This window comes from Notechis scutatus, chromosome 1 (genome assembly GCF_049901735.1).
Source record: "Notechis scutatus isolate UNSWTSFEM ecotype Mainland chromosome 1, rNotScu1.2, whole genome shotgun sequence".
In the NCBI taxonomy this organism is placed as follows: Eukaryota; Metazoa; Chordata; class Lepidosauria; order Squamata; family Elapidae; genus Notechis; species Notechis scutatus.
In genome coordinates, this window is record NC_142009.1 from 272215989 (window position 1) to 272226386 (window position 10398).

The following is a 10398-nucleotide window of genomic DNA, read 5'->3' on the forward strand; positions in this document are numbered from 1 at the left end:
TGCTGTGTTCCCGGTCTTGTCCTTCAAGTCCAATGGTAGCGTCATGCCCCTGGTGGAGACTGACTCTGAAGGAGAGAAGGAACAGCCGACAGGGAGTGGAAGTGTGGCTCTGGAGGTTGTGGAGGAGGCTGGGAGAGGTTGTGGAGGAGGCTGGGGAAGGGCAGAGGCCGGCTGAACAGTCAGAGAAGGACTCAGGCCCATCCCCTATCCATCCTAGGGCACTCAGGGAGGAGAGGATGAGGAAGAGACGTGATCTACTTGGGAGGAGAGGGCCTTGATCCTCTTCATGGGCTGCAGCTGTGACAACTGAATAAGGGTACGGACCTGCATACGGGCGAATGCTGGAAACAAAGCGTGGAAATATCTCTAGTTGATGATTCCTCTCTGAGTTTGGCGTCCTTCCCAGTGTGTGTTATCTGTGGACGTTGTCCAGCCCTTATCTTGCCTGGTTTGGGTTGCTTTTTCCCTTCTTCTTTGTAACTGTTTGTGTGGGAATTTTTTTTGGCTTCCGTCAAGAATATTTGGAGCTTGGAAGCAAAGTGAAGGAATAAAAGGGGCTTCACCTGTTTTCTGTGACTGTGTTTGTTTTGTATCCCACCCTGGGTCATCACAGGTAGAACCATTGTCACTGTAACTGAGTCTATCCATTTTACTTCTGGTTATCCTGTCCTTCTCTTTCCTTTCACTTTCCTAGCAATATAGATTTCTCCAGAGAACTAGACCTTTGTATAATGTATCAAAACAAAATATGATTAATTGGTCATTTTTGCCTCAAGTAAGGACTCTGGGCACATTTGTTTTGATGTCCCATTTATTTGTTTTCTTCACTGTTAATTTACTCCACAGTAATAAGTAGCATTTCTGGAATCCCTGCAGTGCCTTGACCTGAGCTACCTCTCAGGGCTAACATTAATGCTAATCACCTCCTCTCCAAGTATGCAGTGTTTGGCTGTCATCTTTTTGCATAGTTGTGAGGTTCTGCTTCTTATGGATGTACTCTTTCTGCAAAAGAGGAATGACTCACACAAGAAGGCCAGCATGTCAAAGAAGCATGCAGTTAGCTTTAGGTTTGTCCATTCCAGGACTTTTTGCTGGTTCAAATTAAGCTCTCAATATCCTCATCAAATTGCTTATCTGCTATTCATTTCTCCAAACAGTCTTGCTGTGTCCATCCTTTGCCAGCACTTTCCTAATATGCAGCTGGGCAACGTCAGCAGATTGTGTGTTTGTGTGTGTGTGTGTGTTACTGTTTCTATGATTCATAGCTATATATCTAGCTCTTCCTTGTATCTCTTAGCTCTGCTAACTTGATCTGGCAATCCTGCCTATAGCTAACAGACCGAGAGTTTATTTTGTGCAAAGTGTATCTGATAGAGATTATTATCTTCCTAACAGTTGCCAAGATTTGATGAGATTTTGATGTGCAAAAGGATCCCTAGCGTCAGAGCTGGGTAGTTGTCTTTTTCTGCAAATCCCTCTGATTGGCAAGTGTCCCTTTTCCACATTTCAAGCAAGGCTGAGCTTCATTTTGCAGTTCTCACTGCTTCACTAGGAACATATGGCTTGAGTTTGAGAACAGGGGGCGGGGGAGGTCAGAAATTAATGGATTTCTTTATATAAATGCTTGAGAACTTTCCAAAAATCTCTCCTTCAGGAAATAAAGCCAAAACTTACTGAAACACTCCTTTACCATAGAAGGCTTTATTTTTTAAACATTTTTGTAGGTCCATATCATGAACTAAGATTTATTAAATTAGAGCGACTGTTAAAACTAAACACTGTTACTTTTTTTAAAAGACCACTGTACAGTACCTAACATTAAAGTGAAGGGGGAAATCAATGGAGGCTCCTACAATCTGATTTCTTTAGTTTTTGTTTTTAAAACCTTTAAAAAGATGTTATTATTACTGTTGTGCTTCTTTTAAAATGCTAACATCTATTTATTTGCAAAGGTCCCCAAATTAATGCTGATGCATAGTCACGCTAAGCATTTGTGCTATATGTCAATTTCGGCCATTTTAAAGGTCTGAGAAAGATACCATCAGATTTATTGTACTGTCACAGTGGACGCTGGGATGGGGATGGAATTAAGATGGACATTGGGTGTTAGGATAGCCTGCTACATTCCCCTGCTGTTGCTTTGGATGATCAGAGGCCTTCTGCATTTGAAAGCAGTGTGTCTCTATGCCTTTAAATCAGTGATAATTCCTGGGAATTGCCTGAACAAGTCCCTGTAGTTTTCTTGGCAAGATTTCCGAAGAGTTTTGCAAATGTCTGCTGAGAGAGACTGAGTGGTCCAAATGAATGAGTGAGTAGCCCACTTGCTTTGTGCCTAAGTAGAACTAGAATTCACACTCTCCTGGTTTCTAGCAAACCACCACACCAAACTGACTCTCTAAAGCCAATGCAGTACTGAAGCTGAATTCACTTTAATTTTCCACAATAAAGACTTTTATGTTTGGATTTTTCACACAAATAAGAATGGATTAAATTACTGTTTCCTTTTTCTATTTTGCCCATATGCTGCCAAAAATATGGAGCATCTCTTTCAAATGGCTGATGATGATGAGTTGGGAAACTGGAATGAAAACCTTTTGAAAGAGATAGCTTTGAAATTATTTCTAACTGGGATCGAAGCAGCTATTTAAAAAGCATCCTGGAGGAAAAAATATTTCTTTTGACAACTAAAATGTAATCACTCCATAGTCGGAAGTCTTCCTTCCCAACATGCCTTGTACAATTTATCTTTATTACCTCAATTCCACTAACCATGTATCACAGCCAGTGGCGGCTGCTTTTCCTCATCATGACTCAAGCCTCACAAAGGTAGTAGCATCTACTTAAGTATTGGGTGCCAATCAGTGCTGTTAATTGTAACTGGGCTGTTGTAATTTGTTCCAAATTTAGCCAGTGTCCAATAACAATTGATGCCATTGTTGACTTCTCCCAAACAGTTGTGATCTCTATTTGCAAATCTCACTATTATATAATTGTTACCAATTCTTTGTCTTCAATTTATTTATTTAGCGTATGGCAAATACATGGACTTAGACTAGTTCAAATGTTAAAGCTTTTGATGGACATTCAGACACAATGTGATGGACATTTTGTCAAGGAGCACCACAGTCACACTGAAGGGTAGAGACAAGACCCCACTTAAACAATGAGTCCTGGCAGATACCATGTTGGATATGGATCCTGTTCAGAGTTGACCAATGCTGGCGAGGAAGGTCAAAACCTGGCACCTGTTGTGTAGGATCATCTACATAACTGCCTGTATCTAGGCGTTCAGCAGCCCAGTTGGCTTTTTACTGTGTGTTGATGTCAAAGTTGTTAGACAGCTGCTGAGCAAGTTGCAATTTAGTACTCCTTCACTAAGGCTTCCTGCCTTCATAGAACTGGTGGTGCAATGTGGGTCAGGATGGGCAGCCATTTTGCTTATCTGTTGCCATGTATTTAGAGAACCAGGAGTTCTACAAAGATGTCTGACTTGCCAACTGTCACAACTGCCAATTCTTCAATGTTGTCTGGCTGCCAATTGTTGCTAGTCATTTGGTTCACACTTCCATGCTATCCAGGGTATACCACAAGGAGGCAAACTAGCATCATACCCCTGTCTTCAATATTATTGCCTCTTGGAAAGGCTATTCAATCAATTAAACACAGTTTTTTTCAATGACAATAATGTCTAGTGTGTTGGCTATCAATCAGTCAATTTTAAAATCCTATAACCTTTTTTGATTCTAGTAATTCTTACTTAGTCTGAATCTCTACTTTTTTACATAAACGTCAGTGACAACATTTTTCAAACTCTAATTACTAGCACCTTGAATTGAACATGGACGCAAACTGGCAACTAATGCATCTAAAATGGTGCCCATGCACGAATGAGGAGGCCCCCACCAAAATGAACAGTGATCCTTCCAGTCTTCAGGTTTAGCCCCCTTGCATGAAGCCTGACAAGGGAATAGAGCTCTCTACTTTCTGTTCTTACAAGGCAGTGATTTCATTTGATGGTGCAATGTACCTGATATTTCCAAGATTCTCTCAAATATTTATAAGCTTGCTTAGGATCTAGGCCTTTGATGATAGTTTCATTTATGTGTTGAAGAATTTCTTGTGAACTGGAGATTTCCCTTTTCTTACTTCAACGACTGCATATTTATCAAATCCAAGTTGTACTGCAATACCACGACTTAATACATGAGCAGTATTTAGAAATAATTCCAGTTTGGTTTTTGATTTGGGATATATTTAATATCTATGTTAAAAAAGATGGGAGGATTTTTTTTAACCTTGCTCTGAACATTGCTTGTCATGTTTTGCTTTATTTGGAGTCAGTGGAATCATCACCAACTTGAATAGCAAAGAAGATATTGAAACACTTTGAAAGATCTCCCTTTTTATTTTAATTTCATCTAATTCAGGGCTATCAAACTCCCAGCCTGTAGGCCGGATGCATCATGCGCTGGCCACACCCACGCCCGGTTTAGTGAAGGGGGGGAAAGTCCCGATATGTCATGTGATGCCGTCGTGACAATGTGAGTTTGACACCCCTGTTCTAATTCATCAAGCATTAAACATTAAATGCAATGTCCCTGTTTCCATGGTTGTTTCTATAAAGCCCTGGATATTTTGACTAAATACCAACGATTTCCATGCTTTCCAGATCTAGCTATGTGGGAATCAGATGCTTTTTTGTATTCAAAGCCATACATATTCACTTCGCTACATTTTGAATGTATAGGATTGCTTCAGTTGTGAACACCATTTAGTGGAAGGGAAATATCTAATTGAGATCATTATCATCATTATCTCAATTATGTATTCCCTCGCCACAAACTGGCACCCAGTACTGGAGGGAGAAACATGTCTGGCTGGCTGCAGATTTCTGGACCAGTTGAGTGTTCTGAATTTCAAAAGCAGCATTACGCTGCCCCTGGATATTGCTATACCTGTGACGCAGGGACCAGCATTTCTGAGAAATGTAGTCTCTGTGGTGCTCTTGACAGTACTAAATGTCACAGTGCTCCTAATGTCAAGTTTGCAGCCTCAGGTGTGGGAATAAGAAGAGAGGGAGGAGGGAGTGCAAGATCCTTTCCTTCATCCTATCCATCACTGCCAGAACAGAAACTCAAAGCTTTTCTTCATCCATTATTTATTACATCACCAAAACAACTTGGCTGGGCCAGTATTACCCCTTTTGCTGGAACAGTATCTTTATATTGCTCTACCTTGCGCTACAAACTATGGCAGAAGAAATCTGTTAGGACAAAATGTTCATTACCTTGGCAGCTCTTTCTATTATCGCAGCCAGAGATGGTTCCTACTAAGAATCACTGGTAAGGAAGCAAATGCTCAAAAGTAAATGGGGTGAGAATTGGAGTAGATGGTCCAATCTGGGAAAGGAAAAGCTTTTTTGCCTTTACTGAGAATACTCAGTAAATGTTTGCCTTGGCAACAAGAGTTCTGTTCTTCTGCAGTGTCCAGATCTATTTAAAGCAAAGTTATTATCATTAAATTATGGATGTTTCCATTCTTCTAAAGCTCTGCCTTCCTTGAATAGCCAAAGAACACCTGGCTGATTCAAAGTTTTTATGGGTTGGAACAACTACATGAAAACCCTCTGAGATTGCCGCAGATGGTGAGCGTTGCAGACAAGAAACCTTTCCACAGCCACATAGATCAGATGAATTTCTCCCAACACTTCATATATGGTGGCAGGGATACACAACTCTTCGTCGTGGCACAGAGAAAATTGCCTGCACCCCACTGTGAGCTTCTGTGCCCAGATGATCACAAATAACCAATTAAGCTCCTCTCAATGTGCTGGTTACCATGTACTTCCCAAAAATTATGAGAAGAGATGTGCAGTGGCACACAAAAGCAGAGCTGCCTGCCTGCCTGGGGCATTGATGAGATCTGAAAGCGAGAGTGGTGGAGATAAAGGCGGCTGGAGGTAGTTTGTGACTGAAAGTGCGGAGGAACAGTGAGCACAAATGATAAAAGGATTGGACAGATGGCCTTCTCCATAGTGGATGCAAATAGCCTGTGCCATTTTCCTGAGGGAGCAGCTTCCGGAGTTGTTGTGGCAGCAACATTTAATGACTTTGCTGCTGAAGAGAGCGGGACTGAAGAAGTTTCTTTCCCTTCGTAAACCTAATATAGTGCCACAGATTCCCTTTAATATCAAATAATGGGCATTTTAAAAACAATTGCAGCCGAGGACCACTTTTTTGCTATAGCAGCATGTTCTCAGTTTTCCTGACATGAGTGTCTTGTGAAGTGTCAGCAAAATGGAACAAATTAAACCTTGCTCTAGTCACATCCTTTACATTCATGATGATCCCATCATGGGACAAGGCTTATGTAGCGAGGCAAAAATGCCACAAAAGTACATCATGTTCCTTATTTGCCAGCAAAAACCAGGTTGGCAGCCCTCACAACCCCCCAGTTTGTTTTCTCCCAGTTGTCAGTTGCTAACCTGGGTTTTAGCTGGCAAGAAATAATTAAAATGCTGGTGGTGGCACACACACACACACATCTACATAGGTCTCTCTCTCTCTCTCCCTCCCTCCTTCCCTCCCTCCGTGTGTGTGTGTGTGTGTGTGTGTGTGTGTGTGTGTGTGTGTTTAGGTGGTTATACTATGGATGTTCATGTTCCCTAATCACCACCTATTGGTTTTGGAAATACCAACAAGGAATCTAAAAATGCAATCCACAACTTTAGAGGAGAAACACCTACTCATCTTACAATTGGTACACGCCATTTTTTCTGTCTGTTCTTGCTTGTTAGTATTATATACTTACCATAAGTAAGTAGGGAAGGAAGGAAGGAAGGAAGGAATCTTGATGGGTAGGTATGAAAGTCATGTTAATGAAAAGGCCAAAGAATTTCTGTTTATTTTTCATGACTTGATTCTTTTGAAAGGCCTTGTAGCAATCATTCAACTATGAAAGAAAGCACCATTAATAATATAAATATCAAAGAACTGCAAATGAGAACAATGGTATTTGTACTTCACTTAGTCTTCTGTTTTGGTACATTAAAGCTTCCTTCTTTAGATAAATTGCTTCCATGACTGGACTTCTAGAAAAGGGAGCTTTCAACAGAACAGAGTTTCAGTGAGTCTAATATTTACCAGCAGTTTCTCAATTTGACCATAGTTATTCATCAAGAATGCTTTGCATACACTGTTTTTTTAGGAATTTAATTCCTTGTTTCAATCACAAGCCATATTATTTCTGCAACAGCTTGTGAAAAATCCAGCTAGATGCAATTTTATATCCAACTTGGTTGCTGTGACTATTTAAAATTAATAGTGCATCCATCCATTTGCATTCAGATGTAATGTTGTGTTCAGAACCTTGCCTGAATTATTAAATCCTTCCTTGGCTGTGATTGGTGGATTTTCTGAATCATTCCGAATAATGAATATTTTGAACAAATACAACTGCTTATACCCATCTCATGGTTTTAGGTCAGCACTATATGGGAGAGTTCAAATCCAAATGTTAATCTTTGGATCAAAGTAGGATCAGAGATGCTCATTACAGATACAAGAATAAGACTGATCCTATGGACCTTAACATCCATCACGTGCAAGTTTTTTTTTTTTAATCTTCCTTGTGACAGATGTTCTGTGAGCAGTTAATATTTTTAGGTTCATAAAACAGCCAGTGAACAATAAACAGAATAAAACCAATTACTATGTTATTATATTAAAACCGAGAATAAACCATCAGTAATTTCCTTTTTATTGCAATTCTAAAAAGACTTAAATTATAAATGTCAGACAATATAGAGAACTTGACAGTTGAAAATTTAGCCTTCCCCTATCTGACGTTTCCCAATGCATTTGGATGCCAAATGACAAAATTCCAGCATGGGAAATCTGGGAAATTCAAAATCCCAATACATCTTAAAGATGCCTGGTTGGGACAAAGTCATCATGGCCTCTCAGTGGAGGCTATTTTGCAATTCATGCTGTAATTAAAAACCAGCAAGAGAATTGCTCTCTTCTGTGGCCCAGCTTTGCATTTATTTTGATAACAGCACCATATCATAAGGAGGTTGTCCATTCTTTCCAAGTAGTGCCCTTCAGATATACACATAAAGATATGGATTATCAGAAATTACCATTACAGCCAAAAAATTTACCAGTATGAAAGATCTTTATTTTTATTCAGAGATACTATATTTTTCAACAGCCAGGATTGGCTCAAAGATCTTCAGTCTATAGTGAGATTATCCTGCTGGAAAATCCCAATCATAGGAAATAACAGTTTAAGAGGAAGCTACTCTATTTGAAGACTTGAAATGAGACCCATTGAATACAGTGAGCCCATAACTAATTTTTAAACTAGATGACAATTCATTGGCTTAAATATGTGTGTGTGTGTGTGTGTGTGTGTGTGTGTGTGTGTGTATAAAAACAAAATACCACTCACGCATCATCACAAAATCTCCAGAACCGTAAAGCCTACAAACTTGAAATTTGGCATGTATGTTCCTCTTGGCTTCTAGGTGCTCACTAAGAAATGATTTTTCAAAATGACCAACAAAGCATTAGTATTTTGTATATTATTATTAACATGCTCTGAGACTATGGAGTTCTACTCCCACTCCCCACCTGAAAAGAAACCTGTTTCAAATGCAAAACACAAGCAGAGGAGAGGAGTTTCTCTTTCAGTTTTAGTTTCACAGCTTTAGTACAGAACAGTTGAGCAAAGCCATGCCTAGGCTCCTTGCTCTCTTCTTCTTGCTCACACAGCAAATACTGTTTCACTTTCCAAACACCCTCAACTCTCTTACACACTGACAAGGATGCTAGCCAGATGAGTACCGATGGATGCTGGTAGGCAGAGGCAGATTTCCCCCCCCTTATTTTTCTCCCAAAAATCTAAGCCCGACCACATAGTTTCGTAGTGAAGCACAGGTATCAAGCTAGTTCTAAGTACTTCCAAGAAAGTATAGCAGCTGTAGCTCCTGAGTAAAAATGGTGGCAACTCAAAGGACATCCCTTCCATGCCCACCTTGGGTTAGTTCCAGCCTGGTGTCCAAGTGTTGAAAGGCTTGGAAAATGCCTTTCTTCTGAGGATTCGATTTTCCTGCTGGGAGAGCTCCGTGCAAGGATACAGACAACTGCTTGAAAGCTGGATCTTTTTATTTTTCAGGAAGGCGAGAGATAGCAAGAAGTCTGCATTCCTGGGGCTAGCTAGCTTTGTATGATAAGCCCCTGATTTTTATACTTTTTTCTCCTTTTGTGTGTGAGTGCTTGTGTTTGTATTTCTTAATGTTTTAAATCCTGTCAGGGGTTGTCTTCGCTTTCCACCGGAGGGTAAACTCCGGGTGGTTTGATTGGATTATCAGTTTTGTCCTAATGTTTTCTTATATTTGTTTTGTGGCAATCTCCTGTCTGTCTCCTTTGTAATATATTTTGTGTCTTTTGTCTGTTTTGTTTTGCTGATTTGGCATGTTTTCTTTTCTTGTTTCCCTAGTTTTCTTAATTATTTGGGCTTTTGTCTAAGGGGTTTCTTTAATACCTTTTATTTGATTCCTTTTCCTATGCAAGTGTGTTTTATGGCTGGCTTGATGTTCCCTTTGGGCTTTTCCTGCTTGGGTGACACCACTATCCTCGTGAAGTTTCCTTTCCACACAAGTACAGAAGAAATACAAATGGTGTAGAATACAGACATACCTTGTTGTATTGTGCTTTGTTTTATTGGACTTCATAGATAAGGGTTTTTTTGTGTGGCAAACCTGCATTGAGCAATTATATTTTTCCAATAGCATTTGTTCGCTACTAATGAAGTATTTTTAAAATTAGGATATATACATTGCTTTTTAAAGATGTTACTGCACACTTCATATAGACAACAGTATAGTGTAAACCTAGCTTTTATATATCCTGGAAAAAAAAAAATGTTTTATTATTGTGGTGGTCTGGAATTGAACTTGCAAGATTTCTGAGGTATATGTTCCCTGTATGCTGTTGCGAAGGTGAAAGGGCCCCAAAGCCAAGTTCCATCTTTACTCTAATTTGGTAATTTTAAAAAAGGCTGGGGCCTGGCGCAGGAAGCAGATGTTCATTCCAAAGTTGTGGAATAAAGTTATGAACCTCTGGTTTCTCCTTTGCCTTATATGTATCTTTCATAGTTTGCTCTTCTTATGGCTTCCTAGGCCATTGGTCAATGCTTTATGGAAGACGTGGGGGAACTAAGCCCCCCTTTATGACTTGTGGACTTCAACTCCCAGAATTCCTGAGCTAACATGGCTGGCTCAGGAATTCTGGGAGTGGAAGTCTTCAAGTCATAAAAGGCCCTGCTTTATGGTCTCTGGTTAAAGGTCAGTTCAGTTCAGGCTTTCAGTAGCAGAGATCAATCTAAAGAGAAAAA